Source organism: Geospiza fortis, unplaced genomic scaffold (assembly GCF_000277835.1).
Source record: "Geospiza fortis unplaced genomic scaffold, GeoFor_1.0 scaffold16, whole genome shotgun sequence".
Classification (NCBI taxonomy): Eukaryota; Metazoa; Chordata; class Aves; order Passeriformes; family Thraupidae; genus Geospiza; species Geospiza fortis.
In genome coordinates, this window is record NW_005054302.1 from 16476330 (window position 1) to 16503159 (window position 26830).

The 26830-nt window shown below is 40.5% G+C and overlaps 1 protein-coding gene across 4 annotated transcripts in view; it reads left to right on the forward strand.

Moving 5' to 3' along the window:
- Window positions 1–26830, forward strand: part of TENM4 (teneurin transmembrane protein 4) — a 605662-nt gene that overhangs the window by 339166 nt on the left and 239666 nt on the right. Inside the window, exon 1 of one of the 4 annotated variants that reach the window (XM_031066105.1) lies at window positions 10–144. The exons of the other annotated variants lie outside the window; for them this stretch is intronic. The gene's annotated coding sequence lies outside the window, so the exon portion shown is untranslated. Of the gene's footprint in view, window positions 1–9; window positions 145–26830 lie in introns of those variants that run through there. 4 annotated transcript variants of the gene reach the window in all.

Consider the following 26830-nt stretch of genomic DNA (forward strand, 5'->3'; position numbering starts at 1 on the left):
CGCCGCCGGCCAATGAGGGCCCGGGGCGGTCGCTGGGCGACGGCGCGGCCCGGGCGGCCGCGGGCTCGGATTCTGAGGAAGAGTTTGTCCCTCAGTCATTCTTAGTTCAAAGTGGCTCTGGAAACCTCTGTGCCGCCGCCAACGGTGAGTGACTTTCTCGCTCTCTCTTTCTTTCTTTCTTTCTTTTTCTCTCTGTGCCTACTTTTTTATGCCCGTCTTTACAGCCGTGCGCGGGGATGTAGGATGGCTGGGAGAGCGGGTGTGCCCTTTGGGTTGGTTTGGGGGTTTTATATAAGAAGTTAAAAGTTGCCTGGCAAAGGTTGGCAGCTTTGGGCAGGTCTGTGCCGGGTGCGTGCGCACTGCGCGGTGCGGGGCGCACGACCCCGTTTGGTACCCGGGTAGCGCTCACAGACTTGGCGTGACTTGACGGCTGGAGCCCGCTCCCTTTTGCGGGGCTGCAATTTCGAGGTGGTTTGGCTTTTTTATTTTATTAACTCTTGGCTGAAAGACTGGGCAAAGAGCTTTCCCCTTCTCTGTGAGGGCGGCAAGGTGCAGCCTGGGGGCTGGCGGGGCCGGAACTTGCGAGGAACCTGTCGCCCAAGAGCAGCGTGGATAGGAAAGGGGATGAGGAGCACGAAGAGTTCCTGTGATAGTTGACAGTGGCATCAACACCATGTCAGAGGAGGGTGTCTGTGTCCAGACTCCCTCCGAGGCGCTGAGATGTGCCCTCAGGGGAAGTATTTGAGGAACAGCAGCAGAACCACATCCTATTGGGATGCTCTGAGACTCCCAGATGGGTTGCTGAGGGTGCTCAGCACCGCCGGATGGTCCACGATGCTTAAGCAAATTACAAGGAGAGGAACGAAATTCACAGTTCTCTGTTTCAAAGACAGTGAGTCATAAACGGAGAGGTAACGCTCATTGGCAAAGAAATGTGAAATTTCATCAAGGGTAGTGTAACCTGACGAAGTGCAGATTACAGCAGTGGAATAGCAGTGGCCACTCAGGCCGCTGCCATCCGGCTTGAGCGATAATTGCTCACAGGTCTGATTTATGATGAAGGAGAAGGCACTCAAAGATATCTTGAAAGAGAGAAAGAAAGGTGAGAGGGAGGTTTACTGCAGCTGGCAACAGCTTAACTGCGTTTATGTTAAGCTTCTAAGAAGGTTCCCTAGTATGCTGTTATCTTCAAGTAAGGAGAGAAAGTTTGACATTTAATTTGTCCGCCCTCTCCCTTTCCCAGCTTCCCTCTTCTTTTGTTGCATTTGTTATGGTAAAAACAAACTTTCCTTTCAAGGTTTTTCAAAGGAGAAGGTTATCTCCTCTGAATTGTTCATCCTAAGGAGAGTAGGGGGAAATACAGTGTTGTATTCATTCAGGAAACTGATTAAAATTCATATCCTCTGTTCAGCTTCCCCCTTCCCCTCCCACCCTATAACACACACACATCTGACTGCTTGCAGTCACAGAATGTGGAAATCTGAAATAATGTCAATTACCCTCTTGTTGGAAATAAAACCTAACTCACACTCCACATCATAATGTATATATATGTACTTTCTCTTTGCTCATTTAGGAAATACTTTTGTACACCTACATGCACACCCTCCAGGTAAAAAGAGGGAAGAAAGAGCAAGAGATTAAAAACCTTAATCTCTTCTTTTACTAATTAGCTGAAAACCAAAAAAATCCTTGTTCAAAATCCACAGGGGATTGACCACATTATTGTATTATCAGTGTGCTGGTGAGTTAGTTAGACTTTAGGCTTTTCAGCAGCCTGCTTATTTATCCTTTTTTTTTTTTTCTCAGTGCTTTTTGCATCAGCTTGTAGACATACTCCATTCCCTGAGGCCTTCTTTGTGTGCAGGATTCAGTAGGTTGGTAATAAATATGTCCCACACAAAGACAAGGCATCTGGGGTCTCATTTGCCTGCTTATTCTAGTTGTTCAGTAATCAGAAGTGCAGGTAATGGCAGGACACTGGTGACCTGCTAGGATCAGCTCAGCATCACTCTGCTGTCAAGAGGAAAACAAAGGTGACTCACTTTGCCACCTATCAACCCATAATCTAAAAGTTCATGTGAATGACAACCACAGACCATACAAGCCCATCATGCCTAAAACCCAGAGACTCTTCTGACCTCTGTAAATGGATTTAATTGCTTTAGTTCTTTAATGTTCTGTTTCTATGAGGCTTAGTCAGCTTAAATTTTGAATGACAAAGGCAGGTCTTTATGTTCCTTAAATGGTGAAAATTAGTAAAAGCTTATTTTGGTTAGGACTAAGTTTAATACAGTTAGAGCACTCGTTCTCAGAGAATAGTAGCTGTCTCAACAGCAGGACAGCCTGAGAATGCTGTTCAAAGGATTTGTGTTGCACTTTTTAATTGATTGTGGCTAGGTTTTCCTACCACAGCTGTGTAAACTCAGCCTTAGAGAAGTCCATCCAAAGTAAGTAACACCCAGGGAGCAGCACTGCTGTTACAAATCCCCATGTAAATTGCAAATATAATGCACATGGAGCTTAAGAAGCATGCTACTTTTTTAATATACAGTAGGCTATTCTTTATCTAAGTTCCTTTTATTCCAGAAAGGTAATATTGTCCATGATATTATTTTTAAACTTCAAGAAAAATGTCCACCTAAGCTTTCAAATACAAGCTGGAACCAACTGATATGTATATAAATACATGGGCATCTTTTAGGGCTTGAAGTTTTGTGATAGATGTGTTACAAACCATGGTTTGATTTTCTTTATTTCTAAGTAATTTAGAACATTGAAAGTCCAAATTTTTATTGTACCTATAATATCAGCAGGCACACAATTTTAAGGAAAAACAGATTTTTCAGACTTGGACCTTTTCATATTTTCTTTTTATATATGTCAAGTCCAGAAGGCTTTTTACTTTACCTAAAATTACCCAAAGTAACTAAGATGTGAATGTCTCCATTTCAGAGAATTCTGGAATGCTTTGGATTGGAAGGGCCTTTAATCATCACCTTGTTCCAACCCTGTTCCTGCCATGGGCAGGGACACCTTCCACTAGACCAGGTTGCTCAGAGCCCCATCCAGCCTGGCCCCGAACACTTCCAGGGATGGGCAGCCACAGCTTCGCTGGGTAATCAGTTTCAGTGCTTTATCACTCTCATAATAAATAATTCCTTCCTTATGTGAAATTTAAATCTATCCTCTTTCAGTTAAAAAACAGTTTCCCTTATCCTGTGAGTACAAGCACTTGTAAAAAGTCTCTCTCCATCTTCCTTATAATCCCCATTTTAGCATCAAAAGGTCACACGCCTTCCCTTCTGCAGACTAAACAGCCCTGTCTCTCTGAAATATCTCAGGATGTTTCCCTTCAGAAACCTTAAAATTTCCTGATTTTAGGATTTTAGCACTATTTGAAAAGTTGGCTGACATGTGGTATCTTGGTGGACATTAAGAAACACTAATAAGTTTTTCAGGTTTCTTATTATGCTGGTGTGTAGGTATATATGTGTAGGACTCAGGAGAAGCCAGAACTGTCTGAAGGCATCCAATCTTTAATCTCATTGTGCTAAGAAATTTAACAACTGCTGTGCTTGATCAGAACATGCAGTCCCTGACAAGGGTATGGGAGAAGAAGCATGAACAAGTGGGGCTGTAGGGAGGACCTTGGCCAGCTGAGAAAGGTTGAGGACTAGCCAAGGAGACTGTGGATGTGGGTGCGTAGCTCATTAATGGCAGCTTTCTTCCATTTGAACCAGTAAATGACATGAAAAATACATTTTAAAAAATGAAGTGCCTGTAGGGAATGGTGTTCAGGAGGAGCACATCAGCCTGACCATTGCTGCCTATGTCCCTTCAGCATCCACAGCTGTGGCACTGGGGACATTAGCAAGTGCATCTCTGAGGTAGGGAGATGGCTATTGCACAGAGTGACAAAGAGCGGATTTGGAAAGATATATAAAATCTGTGAAAAGCCTCATAGTCAAAGCTGAAATGTGTGACTTCTTCCAGCTCCTCCTCCAGTGAGCAGGCGTTCCATAGGAAGTGTGCTTTTGTTATTTGATGGGGTGTGCTGTGTTTCTCTTAAGCTGATTGTATCAGGCAGACAGGAAGGCTGGATGTAGTCGCTTGAAACAGCCTCTGCACATGGGAGCCACAAAATCCCAAATCACCTCTGGTTTGGGGTATTTTAGTATTTTCAAATACTAACACAATTTTTGAGACCAGAGCATGGAATTTAATTAATTCTAACAGAAGTAAAGCAATACCAGTAAATTGTAAGAATATCTAAAACTGATCTCTGGTCCTAGAAATTGCTTTGGTGATACTGAAGGTAACATCTACTAAAGTCTCTGGGAAGACTCTAATACAGTTTGGAGTCTTATCCCCCCCTCTGCATATATGTACCCCAGTTTCTTTGGTTTCTCCCTCAAATGCATCCCTATTACAAAGACTTGTGGCTCACCACTGCTTAACCAGTTTTGCACCTTTTCTACAGCTAAGGGCATTTTTCACAGAAGAAGCAGTGGAGGGTCATGATGCCAGTCACCCAAAGTGACATTGCTGCTGGAGAGACAGGGGAAAGGCAGGCATGATTCTCAGTCTTACTAAACTTTGAATTCCAAGAGGAGGGTTAAAAGTTGCATAAAGCATGGATGGTGCAGCCCTTACCTCGGCACAGGTTACATTGGCAGTGGACAAGGAGGGAAATCCATGTTGAGTACATACATAAATATCCTAAGGTTAGATCCTGGGAGACGTGTGCAATTTCTCTATAATCCATGATTTTGGTGGAAAATAGACCACATCAGGATCAGTTTGTCCCCAGCAACCACACCATGCTTCTTCTGCACAGTGGGATCTGCATGAATGAGCTGCTTGGCCAACAAAATCCATGGTCATGTAGTTAATGAAAGTTCTTGTATTGCTTTTGCCACTTTTTCTTGTTTGGAGTGCTGGACAATTTGAAGCAGTAAATCCCCCAAAGACTTTAATTTTCATTTCATTTCTGACTAAATCTGGACCTCCTGATTTGTAACCTATTTTCTTTAAAGTTTTTTTTCCTTAAGCTTTAAAAAGCAGCCTTGAGCTGTTAAATACAATCACTGTTCGTAATTTACCTTCCTTCAGTAATTTACCTATCCTTCAGTAAGAACTTCCCACTATTTATTCAATGGTTTGCCCCAGATTTGAGAAGATAAATCCTTTGTAAAAAGGCTGCTGGGGACTCCTATAGCCTTATCTTTTTTTGTCAAGTAGTTCAGTTTTATATAAATGGTGCATTTCTTGCAATTTACAGTAACTGACCAGATCATGTGCCACTGCTGCTGCTATGGCTGGATTTCCTCAGGATCTAGAGGGAAGTCATCTTCTTGAAGCACAGGGCATTTCCTGCCGAAAGATTTAATGTGTCTGTGAGTGCTCAGTGTTTATTTCTTTTGTGTCCGTGGTGTGGTTGGTGCTGCAGAGTGTGCCGCAAGCGACGGCTGCTCTCAGATTCGCTCAGCAGCCCGGTGTGACCACTGGCGGGCTGAGTGCAGCATCAGCCTGCTCTGCATCAGGCAGTGCTCCTCTGATCTTTGGGCCCAAATTCAGACACAGCAGCTGTCCTGTAGGAGTCCTGCTCAAGCACAGGGTTAGGTGTTCACAGCACCAGGACTGAAAGTACAGAGAGATCAAACTGCAGCAGGGAGGCCAAAAGACTCTGAATATTAAAGGATTTTGAAGAAGGAATAGTATCATGTGAGGTGTCTTAGAAGTGGAGAATTTTCAGGAGTCTGACTGAGGAGAGCAAAAGAACCTTTGATAATGTAATCTGAATAATTGATATTTTTCTCATCTAAAAACTAACAATAAATTCCAATTAAATTCAGTTTTCTTTTATGGAAAGCTTTCATTTTTCTTTCCAGAAAAGCTTGTGAACAGAGGATCTATTCTCTTGCTGTGTTTTGTCCTTGCACAGTGCTTTCTATTGCTTCTTTTTTACTACTCAAGCAAGTGTGTTAAGTAAGAATAGCAATTAATCTCTGCATCCTTTATCAGAGATTTGCAGAGTCCATTAGCAGTCAGTGTTACTCATAATGGTAATTCATAATTACAGAAGGGAAACAGGAATTGGAAGATATACCCAATCAATTTCCAAGTGTCTTTTAAAAAGTTTTAAATATTCTTTGTTATTGCATTTCCTATTAAAACTTTTTTAACATCATCACCCTCCTCCCCCTCCTCTCCCCCTCAACACTACAGAAATTTAGTAAAAAACATCCTAAGGAGAAGAAAGGTTTAAAAGATGTTTAGTTTAGCAGTACTTTTAAAAATATTCTTTAGTAAAATTATATTTTTAAAACAGTAGTGGTGATTAGACGAGATGCTTCAACGAAAGCATTTTGAAAATCAGTTTTACATAATTTTTCAATTAATTTATCCTCTAATTTGGGAATGTGCTCAGAATTCAGCCTGAGAAACTATAACCTTAATTCCTCTCTTTTAATTTTAGGCAGAAAACTAAACAAGAAACTTATTAACCATGAGCTTTCAATTTAGACAGAGGCATTTCAAGCCACCAGGATTTGAGTCATCCTGAGGAGATTTCTCTTTTTGCACTCACTGTGGCTAGAGCTGTGTCTTGACTATGGGTCCCTAGAAGCCTGAGGGGTTAGTGTGGAGATGACCATTTTGGCTTGATTTTCACAGTTGATGCCTACTCAAACTCACTGAAACCTTCCAAAAATTCACTTATATATTTGAAAATTTGTCCTCACATCATTCCTCTGAATTTATCTCTGATGTAAAGATGACAACAAGGTTGAGGTTTTGAGTTTCTAGGCATCAGCTATTGCCTTTTAGACCCTGAAGATCAAGTAAGAAGCTGTTGACTGGCAGCTGTGAGGAGGATCAGATCATGAATTATTCCTGCTCTTATTCACTGAGCAGTGGAGCCATCCTGTTGAGTATTTGTTCCTCCTGTTTCACTCTTCCTTCTAAGAGGAAAGATCAGAGAAATGCCAGTGTGTGAGCTGCAGATCTTTCAGAGGACATGAGGCTCTAGATGTGCCCACTTAAATTGCTGTCCCTTAAGCTCTTGCTTCATGAATTCACTTTGCATCCTGAGAATATTTGTTTAACCTGGCAATTGTTTGGCTTCAGGATGAGCCAAAGGTGAGAAGCAAATCATTTGCTATAGGAGTAGATTCTTATCGCTGGTATCAGTGGGAGGCATTTGGATTAGATTCCTAGCATAGCCAGGGACAAATCCTGACCCAGCTCAAATCCTTTTGGCTCAAACAGAAGGACCCTTGCTCAGGAGGGGATAGTATGAATACACAGAGAGGTAGTTCGGGGACTTTTGGGAGGTTTTTTTGCAAGGAATAAACATCTCAGAAAGAATAAAGCAAAGTTATGATTGTCGCGTTCAGTGAAGGGCAGCAATGAAGCAAGTCACCTTCCCAGGCCAAGGAACACACTGAATCAGTTAAAGCAGATTTATAGCTTTCTAGCTGTGATAAAGCCGTATCAGTGTGTATATGAATTTACATAGGAGTAGGAGGTTTTTTCCTCTATTTTAATGCAAGCCACATTGGAAAGTGTGCACAAAGGAGCCCCACTCCAAGGAAAGACAACTGGAACAAATTATATGCATTCAGACTTGTTAAATGGAATTGGCAGCAGAAATATTCCTGGTAACCTGAGATTACAGCGGCATTGGTATAGTTAAGGTTATGTCAGCATTTCCATTAGAAACCCCTACTTTCAGAGGTTTATATCTGCAAAAAAAATTCGCTGTGGGTTGAAATTTGACAAGCTGTGCAAGGTCTCATCTGAGATGGATTTTTTTACCTTTTTACAAAATTGGGGAGAAAAAACCGTTTGAAGAGTCAAGCTACAAGAGCACAAACAAAAATAGCAGTGTTCTGGCTTTGATCCTTTTTGACGTTAAAAAACCCCATTTCTTTCTTTATAGTGTTACTATCAAATGTACAACAAAATCTTGCTCTGAAGAAGGAATTAATCATTACACTATTAAAGGAAATGAAACATTAATTTATGGCCCATTAGATACTTTTTCACTGCAGGACTGCCAGTGTTTTGGTCTACCTCAGGTTATACTGAGAGATATGTGAGTAACATGAAACAAAGCCCCCAAAGCAGTAGATTCTGTGTGAAAAAAATGCTTTCAGGGCAGCTTTAGAAGAACAAAACATTGAAGGCAGAGTTGTCCAGGGACTGGAGTGAGTACTAGGAATTCAGCCTTCTGATTTCTGCCACAGGCTTCTCAGATACAAAACTTAAACCACAGTTTTCTCAGTTGCGAATGAGAGCTATAGCAAACCCTAGGATTCGGTATCCTTCTGAACTGTTTTCTTATTTATATGATGTTACTGCAGCTAGACATGGTTTACGCTATGGTGAACAAGTAGACAAGAAGGGACCTGTGGCTCCAAACTTGCAGACATCAAGTTTCAGAGAGTAAGCTAATATTTTTTCTAAATCTTTTCAGATTTTTCCATGCACAACATTGAACTTTTTGTTTCTGGGTAAGTATCATCTCTGAGCTGAAGCCTGTGTGGCTGAGGGTCTGTATATGTTCTCAGTTCCTGCAGTGCCTTCTACACTTTGAAAAGTCATAACTGATGTTCATCAGAACTTTTTCCACTCACCAGATAAAAGCTGCTGTGGAAGTGCAGAGTATTATAAAATACAGGAAGGAAGTCTGAAGCTCATGTACTCATGGCTGCGTTGTGTTATTACTGTGAAATGGATCTCTCAGTAGGGAATGAGCTCAAACTTTGGGAAGGCTTGTTCCATTAGCTCTTTGCAAGCCATATGTCTCCATTTTTAAATGAGGACCTGGGGGCTTTGAACTTTATTTATAAGCTGAAATTTGCTGGTCACTGTGAACTGGTGATTAATTTGTAAGGGAGAAGATGCCAGAAGTCTCACTATGACCTGTGTGTTCTTTCAAACTAAACATCCAATAACTGCATAGCCTCAGAAGATGTATTCCCCCCCCCCACTTCCTCCTCCATCGTTTCTGTGCTTTGCATTATTCACTGTGTTTATTGTAACACACTATTAATCTCAACCACAGCTTTCAAACCATCATGTGACCCCAACAAATTCTTCAGCTAAAGCAATGATAGCTTTAGGTATTTTGGGTGGAAGCTTTTGAGGCTCTGAGTAAAAGAGAAAGGATCAGGTTAAAAACTACTTGAGTCAGTAATTCAGAGGAAAAAGTATTTTTTGTGAATCCAGCATGATTTTTCTGGAAAATGATATTTGAAATATGACATGAGAGGATCATGCAGCTTCTTGCTGTGTGTGTATAAGCCATGGTATGTCCTTTGAAGTTGCTTCCCATGTGTACCTGGGTGCAAAGCAGTAGGGTAATTTTTCAAGGGAGAGCAGTCCTTAACCATGTGTCTTAACAGCAGGACCAAGCCCATAGTGCCCATTCTTGGTAGCAAAGCCGATGTGACGGGCGGTTATGGCGCAGAAGGAACCTTTGCTGTGAAGAGCTTTGTATGAAAGACTGTCACGATTCTTTAAGAGTCAGTTGGGTTGAGGCTTTGAGGTCCACAAGCCCCAGTGTACACACCTGACTTCAAAATTCAGTTTGATGGCAATTTGGAAAATACCAGAATTTGAAGGGTTAAAGGTTTTGTTTGTTTCTGAGTCCTGCCATATGAATTTAGAAAAAAGCCCCCAAGAGAGATGGAATAGCTGGCATAGTGCTTTAAATGCATGATTGGCATTAGCTCAGAATCTACATCTGCAAGGTCTATATTTTGTAGTAAGTAGTGCAGTGGGAGTCAACATCAGTAAAAAAACTGATGGCTAGTTACAGTTGGTGACCTTGGCCAAGTGACCTAAATGCTGGTGCTGGACTCTTACATAAATAAAATGGAGGATAATCACTATTGTTTGCTCCTTAGAAGTTTTGGAGATTTTAATATTCTTAATTTCAGATTGATAATGAAAAATACTGTTTTATTCCCTCTCCATTCAGCTGATAAATCCACAGCATCTCAGAGCTTTACTGCTGGCTTTTAACACGTGCTCTGTCTCTGGAGGTAAGGGATGGTGATGCTGCAAAATTTAGCCAGCCTTTTTGTAACGCATCTTCTCAATCTGTCCTCACTTTTAACAGGAAAGATATAGTAGATGTTTTTTCTCTTTCCATGTAATAATTAGGTCTGTTAATGGCAGCCTAGTAGTTGAGGCCTTTTCCATATAAAGTAGCGAAAGTGTAAAGATAAAATGTAATATTTTATGACAGAAGGTGATAAAATTCAGATGTAGTGTATGGTATTTCTGTTTACAAGAGGTCAGCTAATACTGACATGTCAAAGTACCATGAAATGTGCAGCCATTCACTAAAGACAACAGTGGTGAGCCAAAAGACCCATGTTACACGTGGGCTATGTGACTCCGTGTTACTTCATAGGTACAGTAACTCATTAAGGCTGGAAAATACTCTAAGGTCACTGAGTCCAACCGTTAACCCAGCACCATCATGTTCTGCACTAAACCATATCCTCAGGTACCACATGCAGTACCTTTGGAACACTTCCAGGGATGGTGATGCTGGGAAATCTCCACCAAATGGCACAGATCTCATATCTTAATCTACTACTTTCTACCACTAAAACACAAATGTATGTGGAACACAGTTGCTAACAGAATGGTGGTTGATGTATTTCTCCCCAGCTCACATACCATTTAAAATTCTAAAACAAGCAAAGCTACTGAGACCCAAATCTTTTGCTCATCAAGCGTCTCAAACACCAAGTAGCCTTGGTGTTTAGTAGGAGTGGTCAAATTAAGAAGTCTGGACTGGTCCTCATTAATTACCACCTAGTTGTTCCTATTCTTTTACGTCTTAGGACAGCAACATTACTCAGAAATTAACCTTACAAAATGTGGCAAGTGTCTTTGAGATGCCTTTCAGGGTAACCTAAAAGCTGCTACTCTAACCTCTTGTCTTTCTTACCTTTCCTAACTGATGTCCTGGCAAGGCACTAAATTGATAGAAATCATAAAACACCTGGAGTTGGAAGGAATTCATACCTGCAGGTCATAAAATATATTGGTCCTTTCTGGAGGATCTGAGCCTTTTTCTGTTTTGCTACATTTCTGTAGGTTTTCAGGGTATTTCTAAGTGTCCTGACAATAGAGTCTCTTAATCATGCTGTCCTTCATTTTCTTTCAGTCTAAATAAGACCCCTATTGTAGAGATAAAAATTGTCCTCTCAGAATTATTGAGGTTAAGTAGGTTATAATTTCAGCATTTTGGACACCTCAAGATATTAGGTGTTTGGTAAGTACAGTATGCTGTAAATAGGAAAAAGCATTCTGAAACCATAAATGGCTATATTTCTTTCAGCATTTGGGAGGGAAGGGGTGTTGTGGTGGTCAGGCCAGTAAGATGAGAGCCTGTCATCATATGCACTATTCAAAATCAGCCAGCCATGACGGCTCAGGAATTGGACTCTAGGTTCTCCCACGTGAGGGGAGAATTGAGCTTTGTGACCTGCTTCAGAAAAATTAAAGTAGCGACACATGGCTCATTAGCATGACAGCTCAGGGAGTGGGCATGGGGTGTAATAAAGTGCTGCAGGACCTTAGAGTGCTCCGGCAGGAAAGCTGGCAAGTGTAAAATCGATGCTTTTGATACATTAGGTGGTAATGGAAGAAGCACAGCACAGAAGTGGTATGATCGGATGATTTAGTTGGAGCCATAAATCTAGCGGCAGTATCGTAGCAACATGATAGGACACAGCATTTCATAAGGAGCACAGCATAAAGATTCATGCATTAGTCAAGTCTGGGGTTGAAGCACATGTGGGTGGGAGTTGCATTACTGATACAAATGATAGAGTGGTTCATCCTTGCAAACACACTGAGTAAAACAAGGGTGCTTGGTGGTAAATGAGTGCTTTAGACAGAGGTGCCAGTATTTGCATTCTGTATGGTTTTTTCTGGTGTAAAATTATTCTGGTGAAATAGAAATCAGCATGGATTACTCCGGGTTAAAACTACTACTTTCACACTGGCCCCTTTCTTGCCTTACCCTTCCTGGCCAAGTGTGGAGATTTTGTAAAAATTCTCCAGAGTCACATTTCAGCAGTAAAACTACTGCTACTTGATGGTTGCTTGTGATATGTTCTAATGTAAATCATCTCTTTTCCTTGCTACTCATTTTACATAAATCCTGCCCAAATCACCTTAAACAACTTCTCTCTCTAAAACCGAATGGCTACATGAAACTATCAGAAGGATCTACATTTTACCTCAATTTAGGTATCTTGTTTTAAAATCAGTCATCCTCTTAAATTACCATCCTTTTTATGCCCTTCTTAACATGACAGTCAGTTTTTCTACATCTCTCTAATAGTGAGAGACAATTGAGCTTGGTATAGCTCCACAGATACAGTGAGCACCCAAAGACAGGTCAGGTAAAACCAGAAAGAAGTGACACTGCTTCCTGCCATTAACATATGCTTGATTAAGAAAAATATCATTAGAACTAGTACAGAGGAGTAGGATGTCAGAGGAGATAAAACAGATTAAAGTGTTTTTGTAGCATGAATTACAGAAACCCTTACTGTTGCTGCCTGTAACTTTTCTGATACACCAATGAAACTTGAAACGAGGTCGTCTCAAAGGGTAATAGCTTCCAGCCAAAATGTGCTTCAATCTACCAGACCACCCATCCTTTCTTTATCAATGAGGTCAAAATAATAGCAGTACTTGACACTTTTACACAGATGGGTAAAATCTATTGTGTCACCAGTAGATATTTCTAGAAACCTAACCCATGTAACTATATATTGTGCCTTTCCCGTGTACATCGCTAAACAATTAGGAAACGGTAGGTCTCCTGGTACCCCCTTGAATCAGATAAGTGTGATTGTCTCCATTGTACAGAGGTCACAACTGACTAGCCCGAGGTCACCCAGGCATTCTGCGATACCACCACAACAGGATTCATGTACCCTTACTCTCCGATTTCTTTAACAACCAGTACACCCTGTTTTCTGCCCAAAGCTACACAGACACACCTAACACAATTGGAATGAGAGCTAAATGATTTTTAAACATAGTGGTGGAATTTATAAAGGCTGTTTACTTACCTACTTGAAAATTACATCCCAATGTTTAGTCACTTGACTTTCGGAACAGAGAATTTTGGCTTCTGCTGAATATTATGGTAGCTTCAATTTAAAACAGTTTGCTTTGTCTTCCATTTATTCTCTGTAAAAACTCTTGAGCAGTTTATATCAATGTCAGTTCATGCCAGAAGTTCTTCCAATCCATCTTGGGATTAAACACAAACACTTCTCCTCTGATTGAACTGTGGGTTGGTTGCTGTCACATGGAAAGCTGACTAAAGCCCTTTAATTTATGAAATGCTAAATATCCTCAAGAGATTGCCTAAATATTTTACTGCATGTCACTTTTTGTTGGAAACCAGAACCCATATTTTCTGTGCCATCCATTAAGTAGAACTTCTTCAAATTACTTCTGCTTCTAAATGGGAATTTATATGTGCTAACTTTTATCTGAGGACTTCAGACATGTCTCAGGGTTCTTGCATCTTTTTTACTACTTGTCTTCATCTTGGCTTAGCATAATATTTATGTGCAGAATGTAGAGGTGATCTTGAAACTTTACTTCTTTTTTTCCCCAAATTGTTCTTTGCAAGGCAAAGAAGTAGTATTTAAGATTCTTTCAAAGATTGTGGGTAACTTCCATCTGCTGAGATGCTGAGAGTAGGATCTAGCCTTGTAGCATGCTACAATGATTGATAAATTATTGTGTACAAGAAGTAATGATAATGTTTGAAGTTTTACAAAATAATTTCCCTGGAAGGGTTTCGGCACAGTAGCCATGGAAAATTTACTTCATATAAACCAAGAAACAGAAGGAAGGAGAAAGGCTCCTTTGAGATTGTCATAAGTGACTTGCATGGCAGAAGGATAATCCCTGCACACACCTGTGCAGCAGAAACACAGAGTGTGGATTAGTTTTGCTCTTAATGTGTCACTCTGGCATTCCCCCTGTGAGCTGCCCGAGTGGTTTGTGCTCCTCAGCTCAAGTGTCACTGCAGCTTCAGCAGCAGCCGTGTGAGGGTGGTGGGTTTGGATAGCGAACAATGCGTGTTTGTTTGTTCACTTTGAGTCTGGTGTCTGAGGTGGAATTTTAATGGTGTGAAAAATGAGAGGAGGAAAGAGAAAATAATAACCTGAGCACTGAAACACAGCACTCAATATATTTCTCAACCTTGGCATTCACATCTCCTGCCATTCTCATAAGCACCGTCCCTTATCCCAGTAAAGTGGAATGCTGCTGTTAGTGTTGTTCTGCCAGAGAGTGGAGCATAAGGGGAGTCTAAAGTGCCTAGTCCTGCACTTATAATCCTTCCAGCATGCCTTTGGACTTTTTCTTTTCTTTTTCTTGTCTTTTTTTTTTATTTTGTGGTCTGAGAGTCAAAAGTCTTGAACAGAGAGACTATATATCTATAAAAAATTAGTTTTGTAATTTCAGAAAAAGTTCTTCTTGACTTTCATAGTGCTCCATACAAAAGGAGGGAAGCAAGAAACAGAGAAAAGATGATAATGATCTGTCTGTGATTTCTGCCACTGCTGTGCATTTTGGAGGAAATGGCACACTTGGATGAAGTTATTTCTTGCAAAGGCCAAACTTCTGGCAGAAAAAAGAGCACTAAATTCAAACCTGCAAACATTAAAGAGAGAAGGAAGAAGTGTAGAAAAAGACCTAAAAGCATGGAAGAAAGCTTTGTTTCAAATATATTTGAGTTTCAGATTGGCTTGGTGTACTTCCTGCGGTGTTGGAGTGCTGTAAATTGGAAGCGCTCAGGTTGGAGACAGGTCTGAAGCACTGATTTCTGAGCCCAAACAGAGTTGTGCTTACTGCCAGACTGGTTTATTCAGCTTGCTGGATGGGAGCCAGAGGAACTGACCGCCCTGTGAGCTGAAACCAGTGCCAGGCAGCCAAAGAATAACATTGCTTTGACTGAAATGGCAACTGTTTGTTTGTTCTTCCAGCAAAAGGGGGCAAAAAAGCAGCTTTTAGTGCTGGTGGTGACAGAAGAGGTTAAAAATTGAAGAGAAAAAAAATTATTGTGAAAGAGGATGAAAGGTTTGGGGCAAATTTTTCTCCCTGGTTACACTTCTAGTTGCTTGGTCTTCTCTGGTTTGTAATTTAAAAAAAGGCTCTTCATTAGTTTTACAGATTTTTTTCTGTCTTCCGGTAAAATATGGTAATTTTTATTATATGGAAAATTGCCCTGACTGGTAGTGATTATAATGTACAAAAGGGACTATACTGTGACAGTGTAGGCACTGTCACAGCAGCATGTGGTAATTGTGGAGATTGCAAAGGACAGTTTTCCATGTGGTAACAGAAGAATGCTACCCTGAGTAAATCAGCAGTCGAATGGGACTTAGGCCTCAATTTCAACCACTTTAGCAGGAGTTTAAGGTGAGCAAAATATGCAAGCTCAGTTTATTTTCAGGTCTCTATATTAAGTGCCTTGTGGAAAGGCTGGCTTTCCTCCTGATGGTGCTGTGGGCTGTCACACTGTGAGTTTGGGACGTTTCCCTTCTTGATCTCAGTTTGTGGTGTACAGGCAGCTCCCAAAATGCTGTATTGCAGAAGCACCTGAGTGCTGAAACTGCCTGAGCTGGGGGACTTGTTTGCTGCTGCCATTTTGCACACACTGTTTAAGTTGATCTTCTGGTTTATTTCTCCTGAGAGCTTTCAGACCATTTGGATGCTGAAAGCTGGCCCCATTGCACACGAGAGGCACTGGCAGAGAGCTGGCGGAGTTGTGCAGTGGGAATGGCTGCCTGCTGGATTATAGCTGGTCTAAGGTCAAGCTGGCAGCACCCAGCAAGCTCAGCTGGAGCCAAGTTACTGTCTGCTCCCTGTTTGTGCCACACTCATCCTCAGGGAGCATCCCTGAGTCTTTTTCTTGTTGCCATGCAACTGTCAAAGCTGCTTTTTTCCCACTGGCCTCTAATGTTTCTGTTAAAACAAACAGTACCAGTTAGGAGATATTACTGGTGATATTGGTAGCACTTTTTTTCTGCATGTGTCAGGGCAAATCCTGCATTTCTTTTTGCTGCCTCTAGAAATATTTGTTGTTTATTTTGTTATGCCAACCCTATGAACTTTCCAAGTACCCATTACCTTTAGTCCAACTAAAAGAAGAGTAAAATGAAGTTTCTAGTGCTCTTTCTTTTATTTTATAAGGTTTGTATATGGGACAGGTACAGGGAACCAAAGAAAAAAGGAAAAAATTCCAAACCATGCTATTAAAATAGATCTTAATTTTAATAATGAAAACTATTTAAATATTATCAAAATTAATTAACTTTTTTAAACTTTAGAAAATTTTAAGAAGTCATGTCAGTCACATGTGTTTTGGGGGTCTGCTTCTTTTTTGAGAGAATTTACCCAATGCTTTTGGGTTGGGTAGACAAGTTAGGGGACAAGAGCTGGTGAGGACAGGTCAGTTGTTCTTATTATTCGAATGAAGAATGCGAAGAGGAACATGGAAGATGGTATTTTTAATTTCCATTTACCAGATACTGTTGGAGAGGAGCATCTTCTTATGCAGATATTCTGAAACTCAGTGATGGTTTCAGAAATGACAGGCGCTGTAGAGAAACCTGAAAGGAGTCTGAGTCATCCTCTGGTTCTTTTTTGTCTTTAATGTTCCTGGAAGATCTCATCTGGCCTTTGTATTCCAGGAGTATCACTTGGGTGCAGTCCAAGCTGTTTGGTCCTTCCAGCCTCACCATACTATCAGCTTTCCTTCTGTCTCCCAGAGGGACTTTGGGCCTGCTCCTACCATGTCTGACACTCCAAGGTTAAATTTGAGTCACAGGTTGCTTGTTGGGAGGTTCTGTGGTTTGTCACACTTCCTCCTTGGCAAGCATGAACGGGCTCCTGTAGTGCCAAGAGCCCCACTTCACACTCCACTAAGGGTTAAATTGTATTTCTTTGTGGTGGTGAACTCCAGCACAGTTCAGCTTTACTCCAGGTGAGTGGAAGGACAAAGATTTGGCCCATTGAATTTATAGTGCTCCTTTTCAGCGATGTGCCAGAAGGAGAGATTCCTCCTTGCACCAGATGTGCTCTACTTCGGAATTGCCATTCTGGGTATTTAGAAGGGAGGCAGAATGATAGACTAAGCACCAGCATTGCTAATACCTCAAATAAATGTTTTTCTGATTAATTAAAATAAATTGGCATAACAAGGAACACAGTGTGCGTTCTCAAAAGTGCAAAGTTGTTTTCTAATGCAGCTTCCTGTTAGAGCAAGTGCTTTAATTATCTCTGTTTGTGCTCAAAACCAAATTTAGATTTTGTTTTTTCTTAGAAATCAACATTTCTTGATTCCCATTGCTGCTTAAAAGGCAGCAGTGTAAAAGGCACTTGTCTTAAGCTACGAAATGTGCTTTCACCTATGCACAAAGACTGTTCCCTTCAGCCTCCCTTGGGAGTGACCTAAGCACAGCTCTAGGTAAAGAACTTTAATCTGTATTTGTACAGAATCACTGTCTTGGTTTCCATTATTTTATTGTTTAAACGTAATAGACTTCAGTAGTTCATGAACAGGACATTGAAAGACAAAGAGTTGTGATAGTAGAAAAACCAGCAGATTTTCCTAGTTCAATATAGAGCCTAAAAAGGAATGAAAGGGCTCAGTGGACATGTCAGTCATAAAATAGTCCCACCACTATCAGTAGGAATGGGAAGAGTTGTTTTCTTATAGTAGTTACTAGAGGTATTTGCCAATTCTTTACACATGACATTAATACGTAAATATATTTCTTAATATTTCTAGATTTCAGTCAGGATGAAAATGAATTTTCTAATTGCTTTTTTGTGTGCAAAGTGTTAAGCAAATTGCCAAATGCTGCCTCCTTCACCATAAGCAACAGTGTTTATGTGTTAGAGTTACACTAGGCTGTCTGAATAAACTAATCATGTATTACTTTCTTTGATGCAATAAGGTTTTGGACTAGATCCATCCTTGCATTGGAAATCTCCCAAGAACTCTTGCGGATCTTGCTTGGCTTGTTGCTGGTACTTCCTGAATGATCAGTTTTTGTTAGCAGTCAGTGCTGTGGCACCGTATCGAGCACTCTCTTTAACTGAGACACAAACCAAAACCTTGACCACTTCTTTGTGATCCCTTAAAGATCTCTTGTCATCTTTCTAGTACATGGATATTGACTTCTCTGTTCTAATTGCATTCCAATTTCAATAATTCTACTCTACCCGTCCAGATTTCTCTGCCTTTGCAATTGGTTCAAGTAGTCTCTTTTTTATTTTTTTCCCCCCAGTTTGTATTCAAAACTTTTGGTTTACTGTTCAGTGGAGTGAAACATAGTGGACTGGGTTACCCAGGAGAGGAGGCTACGAAGCCAGGTGGACCCTTTTTATCTTGCAGTGCTGTATCTTAGGCATCTGTGATGGATTTCACTGCAGAGGCACTCAAATACTGGTGATGTGTCTCCAGTGTCTCTTTACCTACTGCATAACAAGGTGGGGAGGAGCAATTAATTCCATTGTCACAAAATACTCTATTACCATAATCTCCAACCAAATGCAAAGCAGTGTTGTCTTCATGGTTAAATAGCACCTGGCCACTATGTGACAGTCACTGCCTTTCAGACAGCCTCAAAAACCAGTCCTACTGCAGCTAAGCTGCCTTTAAAATCTTTGCAGATTTGCAGTAGAAGTTAGTGGTTATACTGTATATTGAAAGAACAAATGCCAGAATAGGAAAGTTCCTGTTGTATAAAATAAATTTTTTCTAATGCTCTTGTTTATGCATCCCAGCTGTCCTTATTTTGCAAGTCCTATGATTTGAGTTTTTGTAAAAATGTTTGTTTATTGTTTTTTCCTCTCCCTGCCTCGTACGCACACCAGGAATTTTTTTCTGTATGATAGCTCAGCTTTTATTTCCAGCAAAATAAAAGAAAACAAACCACAGCTAATTGGCTCTTTGTTCTCAATTTTTTGACAAGTGACAAACACTGAGATCAGATTGTAGTGCATATCCTGCAGCGGTCATATGGAGCCTGAGTTAGGGAATCACGAATCATCTGTAACAGACTTCCACTTGCTATCACACTGCCTGTGTTTGGGGTATTTGTGTTTATACTTTCTCTGCCCCAAATGCTTCCTCTCACAGTTAAAGGGATAAGCTATGACCTCCCAGCGTGATGTGGAGAACAGCATTCAACATTTAGACTTAGTTCCTATTTTGTGACTTTTTTCTTTGCTTTATCTCATAGCTTTTGCGACATGGAGCTTTTGAACCATTTGCTAGGAAATGGTGAAGGTTTGGGTAGTACTTTTTAGGCTGAACTCATCCCAGAACACCCACCAATATATGACCTGCTGTTGCCTGAGAGCTGTTTATGACTACATCGGTGTTTTTCCAGTGCTTGCTGTTCTAGAGGGTCTGTTCTACTCAAGTTTATGTCAAAAGTGGAATTCCTGTTGTCTTCATTACGAATGGACAAGGCCCAAACCTTGGGTAATCAGAGAAGGAAGACATTTCCTTCCATGGATTAGGGCAGTTACTGCTATGAATTGCCTCTGCCAGCCATACCTTGTAAAAGTCAATGGACATTTTGCTGCTGGGAAGAACATTGCATCTGATAGACCGTGTAATTAAGGAGTTATCTATTACATTCTGTTCTCTTTTGTGCAGGACAATGTGCCCCAGTTATGTTGTTAAAGCAGTGGAATCTCCAGCAGAACCAGAGGTGAAATTCCACAAGGGTTTAGTTGAAGTCGTGCTCCCCCTTGACATCTACTTGGTTATTTCTTTATCTTTACCATAAACAGTCTTCATCAGCAACATATTTGTGCTAAGATGGCATAATTTTCTTCTTTAATTTACAAATGACCATCTTTCTGCCAATGAGCAGTTTATATAACCGTGTGAATGAACAGGAGTGGATCATGTGAATTTAATTTACAGATGCTTCCCCCTCCACCCCAGAACTGAAGCCAGCACTGGCTATTCCGTAAGAAACCATGATGATTATTTTAAATAACCATTTGTCTCCCTCCATAATTCTCTCTTCCTCATATCCTACTGTGTGTCTGTAAGCAGAGGGGAACCTCTGAGGGCTGAATGGCACTTCCTGGGTACAGTCAAAACTGGCTTTGCCAGCACGTTCCCTTGCATATCTCTTTGTTTAGGTGAGTACCAGGGAAAGGTAGAGGAGGCTGGCATTTCTTTCATCACTTCTGAGCAAACATCATGCTGCAATTGGAGACTGCAGCTCCTCTCAGGGAGTTTCCTTGACCTCGACATTTGCTGCTTGAAGCCACCTACTTTAGTGTCAGAAAACCCACAAAAAGACCGAGGGACTAACAAGTATTTAACTGGATACTTTTTCTTTTTAGGGAGAGCTGATGGGGTACATGAGAAGTTCCCCTCCCTGCTGGTACCTAGTCTGTTCTTTCTAAACTATGCAGAGACTGTAAATCTTCATTTGCTGAAGGAATAGCAGGTATGGCCTGCTGGTATGTAGCTGGCAAGTGAAAACCAAAACATTTTCCTGGGTTGTTAAATATTGACATTCCTTTATTTCTAGTAAGCTATTAGAATTTCTAGATTTCAGGGATGGCAGTCCTGTGGTCAAACAATTATAGTCTGAAATGAGGAGGGGCAAGGTTTCTGGTCAGTTTATTGTAGCTGTAGAGGCATGCTACTCAGGAAGACTGAGTAACACGGGGAATTTTCTGTGGTGGGAATACCTGTACCAGAGAAGTGTTGTTGTCATAGCGCCTTTGCTTCTCCAGTTTAGTGCCCAGAAGAGAAAATCTGAAGACCTCCTTGGACACCACGAGTGCTTATATCCTTATTTTCTGTCATCCATTGAACATCAAGAGGAATATGGTCATTGAAGTTGGGAGAGCTATTGGCTGGCCAGGGTGTCTCGATGGCAGAACTGTTTTCATCTTTGCAGATCATCCCCCAGATGATCTGCCTGTGTCCTTTATTTTAACACTGGTAGGTCAGATTGGGCTTTTGGGGCTGGTAGGCTGCGTTTGAGCTGGCATTGCTCCAGCCCGAGCAGCAATTCTGTATCAGTGATCACTGGGAGATTTGATTAACAGGGATTTATTGATACACAAACAGTGGCCTTGTGTGCAAGTTGTCCTCTTGCTTTTAAAAGACACTAGAGGACAAGGTGAGATTTATTTACACATATAAAAATGCAGGAAGATTCCCAAGGGATTTATAAAGAGTGCCTAGCAGGCAAGCAGCCTCACTGTCCTGACACTTACGAGAGGTACCTTGCTGCTACAGGCACTTTTGTACATTTACTAAAGGTGTACTCTTCTGAAGTGCCCAAGTGATGTATGAGCCTAAGTCACAGTAACTTTGGGAACACTTAGACTCTAAAATGCATGGCATACTTTTGAAAATGAAGCCCCGCTTGGGCCTAAGGCTTTGTAGAAAATGCACCTCTGATGCTTTCCAAGGTATTGACCTCATCATTTCTCTCTTACACTTTCACACACCTAAATATCCCTATAGACTCAGCCCTCAGCCCCATCAAACCTTATATTTTACCACTGTGACAATAAGTAGCTTCAGCACTTTGTACTCACAAACTACAAGGCACTGCCTTAAAGTGAATGAAGAAGAATGAGGAAATGTGTCCCTACAAATGTAGCTTATGTCATAAATCACAGTCATAGGGAAGCTGATTGTTTTGGGATGGTTTTGTCCATTCTATAACACTGGCTGTGTGCCTTTGAGAGGGAGAATTGGCACACAGGAGGGGTTTGCTTGAAGCTATCACAATGATGAAGTGAAATTTAAAATTACATTAGATGTTTGCTTAACAGGCAGCAGATGAGAACCTGCAGATTCTCAAATCCTCCTTGCTACACTGTAAAATGGAACCATAACCATTTGTTATTCTAGTGGGGACAGGGAGGTCAAGGCAGGAAGGAGTCACCCTTTAATGATGCTTTTTGACTTTTAAAGGGTTTGAATGTGTTACTTTTGCTAGTTCTATCCAAGGTTCTGGTCATAATATGAAACTACCTTTTCTTCTCTAGAAAGTTTGAAATATTTTTGGGATTGCACCAGTGAGATCTTTAAAGGCATTTTAGTCCTCCTTCCCAGATTTTGCATGAATTTATCAAGCCATTTGAGGTAATATGGTGAGAGCTTAATTTAAAGTTACTCCAAGTGGCAAGGGAGTTAATAAATGAATTTGGAAACACCACCTCTGGTCTCTGAAACTCTTAGCTGATGTGCTGAGCTAGTGGGCCTTCCCTCCTTGAAGGAATATCCCTGTTTACATAGCTTACATTGCAAAATATAAATTAGGGCTCAGAAGGATTTGAATGATTTAAATACAGGTTTGCACTTACCCAATGATTGCAGTATAGTTTTTTCCCATCACAAGGCTAATTTTAATTAAACTTGGAAATGGAGACTTCTCAGTATAATAGGAGGGCCTTTGTTTTCTCAGTGTTGTGACTAAAAATGGCACATCTTGCTCTAAGTTAATGTATAAAAAAAGCTATAATTTTCTAGGTTGTGAACTTTGGACACCAGTGAGAATAATTCTGCCAAACAAAAATCCATTGCTGTTCAGATTCCTTGCCTGGCTGTATTAATGCAAATGTTCCTTGTAGTCCAGCATAAAGCGGTGTATTATAAACCATTATAACATAGTCATCCTTTTTTCTCAGTTTCAAATCATTAGCATAGGTCCAACAGTATAGAGGAACAATTTCCATGATAAAGAAAGTCCTCTCCCATTTAATCACTTACCACCAAATGAACCATTTAATGCCACATTCAGACATACTGTTTGAGGATTTCCCAAGGCTCCCCTTGACATACTTACACTCCCTTATCTGCCTTTTGTCTCTTGTTAACCTGCTTGGTTGTTATAAGGTGGGGAAGGGGGAGGAAAAATCAAATCCATTGCAAGAGGTCCACAGCTGTTAACTTATTTTTCCTCCTTCAAAAGTTGCTTGAGATTTCTTGGAGCTTCTTCTTAGCAGTGCCTAATCACTGTAGTTAAACAGATTCTGTAATTACCTGCCTCACATGAAAATGGCTTGATTGCTGCCTTTTGTCCAATCTAGTTCAACTTTACATGACAGCTGAATTTATTCTAGATGAATAGCTTATGCTTTGGGAGCCTGGCAGGGTGGTCTTGATTTATTTGTAGCCTTAAAAGCTTCTAAAACAAGAGAAAAACTTAATTCTAAATTCACAGAAGAGTGGAGGTGCAAGTCTTCCATGTTTATATACTGAGGAGTAGCCCCTCTAACCTTTGCTTTGAACAGAGCATGGGACTCATTTGGGAGTACATGGGTAGGTAAATTCTATTCCACAAGAAGAAAAAGCTGTGGAATATGCTTCAGGTGGTGTACAAAACCGATCAGTAATGATTCCATACTCTAACAAATTCAGACTGTGCTAACAGTGTTATATAAATCAGGAAATTGAGCATTTGACTCCAACTGTATTTAACTTAGCTCTGGCTGTGCCTAAATAGTGTTGTCTGTGTTCAAAGAGCCACAGTTGCCACAAGGAATGTTCATACAGCACTCTGCAGTGGTTCTAGTCTGGCTATGTCTGTGCTTGGAACTTGGAGTCTGAGTATCATGGAACAGCCCCCACTTGTTCAAGTAAATCTGCTAACCTAGAAAACAGTGAGGCTGTGTGAGCACAGGCCATTGGGCCTGGCTCCTGGATTCTGGTATCTCTTGAGCCATGTGTGGCCAAACCTGTGTCAGGAAATGCTGGTGGCGTTGTCCAGCCCACTCAAGGAGCACTGTGCCAGTGGGTGTGCAGAGCCAGAGATCAGACTGGTTAGTGCTGGACTGGGAGATGGGTTTGTAACGTGTGCTCCTCCAGGTGATACTGAAAGAAAAGGAAATGCTTTTGTGGATGCACAAGTGAGTGCAGCATCCTATTCTCCACTGTGTGTGAAGTTTGTAAGGTGGGAATGATACAGCAGAGAGTAAGTGTTCAGGAAAGAAGAATGAGCTGGAACAGTTGGTCCCTTCAGCTTCCATTGCAGGATTGCTTCCTGCGGTCCAATTTTATATACTTTCTACTCTTTTGTTTTGTATGTTCAAGCAATGAAGTTTCCTTTAAACATAATGTGGAATTAGGTAACATTAAAAACACATCCAGACATGCAAAAAAATGACAGTCTGTGCTTATAAACTAATGCATAAAATAATATTTATTTAAACACTGTGCTCGCTAGGACAGCCTCATTTCCTAAGGGTCTCAAGAGGAGAGCAATCATACGGTATAATCTTGTTAATTTAATACACGTCAGTGCAATGCAAACAATAAATACAGAACATTCAGACTAGAAATTGCAGTAACTATATTAAGCAACCACAATTTCAGTTTATTATGTACTGACAAGCTTCTTAAGATAAAGATATACTATTTTCTTTAATTCAAACAATACGTCACATTTTTAATAATAATAATATTTAGCAATTACATAGCATGATTCATCTTCAACATATTTTAAAAATAACAATAATGTTTTAATCCCAAAGACGTGAGTAGGTAAATATTATTAATCTGTTGCACAGATGGAAATATTTATATGGGTTAAATAGCTTGTCTTGGACCACAAGGATAGTAGTCAGAGTCACTGGTGGGATGAGAACTCACGTTGCTCTGTTTTTTTATGTTTACAACTTTTTTGTCTGGTAAATTGCTTGAGGGATCTCTGGAGACCATCAGTCCCTTCCACAATGTATCCCCAAACTCTATACATTTCTGAAGCTGTTCCCATTCCTCACTATTGTTTTTTGGTGCTTTTTTTTTTAGCTGAGTTGGTCTGTGTATCTTCCTTTTTATGCAAACGTGTGTCTTCCTGGAAGGCCAATTATTTCTTGACTTTACATTAAAGTAGCTGTTTAGATAAGAGGAGAGATAATTCCCCTGATTAGTATCTTTGGATTTATTTTTCTTATAACCTTGTAAGAAAATCCAGCCAGATCCCTGTGTCTCTTTTTTCTCTCTCTCTCCCCCCTGCGTGTCTTGAGATACAAATTCAGGATTAACATTTCTCTTCATCTTTCTTTTATCAAATGTTTATTCAAGCAAGAGAAACAAAGAGGCATGGTTGTAAGCTCCAGGACACCTACTGAACCTTAGACCTATGCCTGTAGACTTGCAGAAATTATTATGTGGGAGATTATTCTTTACGTGGAGCTCTCACTGAGTGAATTTTACTTTCCTAATAGCCGCACATCCAGTTTTCAGATACAGCCAAGAATAAAAACATAGTAAAATTAGCTGCCTCCTGGTATTCTCAGGAATCCTTTTGACAACAGGATTAGTCCAAATGGTATAATGGATTTACATGGTAAGAAGGTGGATTGCTCAAGGACCAAAGTTTTCTAAAATTCAAGCAGAGCTGGTGCTGGTATTGCAGTTTTGAAATCAGTAGGAAAAAGGAAGGCTTCATTTAAAGTATTTACAGGATTGTTCATCTCTGTTTACTATGTAGGTATTGAGTAAGCACTGATTGAGGAGTATGAAAATGACATTTCAGATCAAGTGCTATTAAAAGCGCCTCATGAGCACACTTTATATATATTTTTTTAAAGTTTTTACAATACCATTCAATAATTTTTTTTGGTTTTATTTTTCTTTTGACACAGAAGTGCCTGATTTTTGATACTGGTCAGCACCCTCTTTCTCAACAATTTCAATGTGAGCTGTCTTGTCCTGTGCTTCAGCATGGGAGACCTAGCCTGTGAGAGGCTTAATCATGTAATTTAACTGAGGTTGTGTGTGTGTGTTGTGGTCTGGTGCCACTGAAATTTAATGAAGATAAGTAAATATTTCCTTCAAAAGCAAACTGGATAGGTCTAGTCATCACAAAATGCTTAGATGTAACCAGAACTCTTCTTGTTCTTGTGATTCATGAAGTGTATTAAGAGAGTTGCTTACATCAAAAATAGTAAATAAGGATGGTGATTTAGTTTGATGGCTGTAGAACTTTGAAAGCCTGCTTCAGATGCCCTGTACAGCAAGGCTTTTTCTTTCTATTCATCCTTGCGCTGGTACTGAGAGCTGCTGGGGACAATGATAGAAATATTACATTTAGCCTGTGGAACTGGACATTTATATGTGGGTTGAAAGAGAGCAGAATTAGGGGACTGTAAAGTGCTGAATTTAGGAGTGGTTGTTTGCAGGTAATAGGATAGACGAACATTGTCTGGCACATGATAGAAAGATGGCACGTAAGGTAAAGCTGATGAAATACAGCCGAGGAATAAGACTGTGATTTACAGTAATATCTGTACTATTATTTGAAGTGTTCCCTTCCAAACAGGTTATTTATCTTCCAGAAGTGTGGGAATCTGGCAATGCAGATGTCAGAGCTGATGGTTGCCTGCGGTTACATGTGCACAGCTTTCATGAACTCTTTGGTGCCTGTGACCAAATGCACCATCTGGGTTTTCTAGTGCCTGCTTCTTTGCTTTACTCATGTTCCTCTTCTGTTTTCTTTTAGCCTTCTTTTGTTTGGACTTCTCAACCTACAGAGAATTTTATTTGCCCTGCTTAGAGCTCTATGGCTGATACTGTTTAATGCTCGGTCTTCATTAACTCCTTCCATTGTATTTTTTTGCTTACTTTTCAAGCCTCAAAGTATTGCTCAGATCCTTGTCCTTTGCCTTGTTCCCTGTAAGCCTTCAGTCTGCTAGTAATGCTGCCTGCAATGCCACCTCCCCCTGCAGACTCCCCCATCTTTGTGATGGCTGC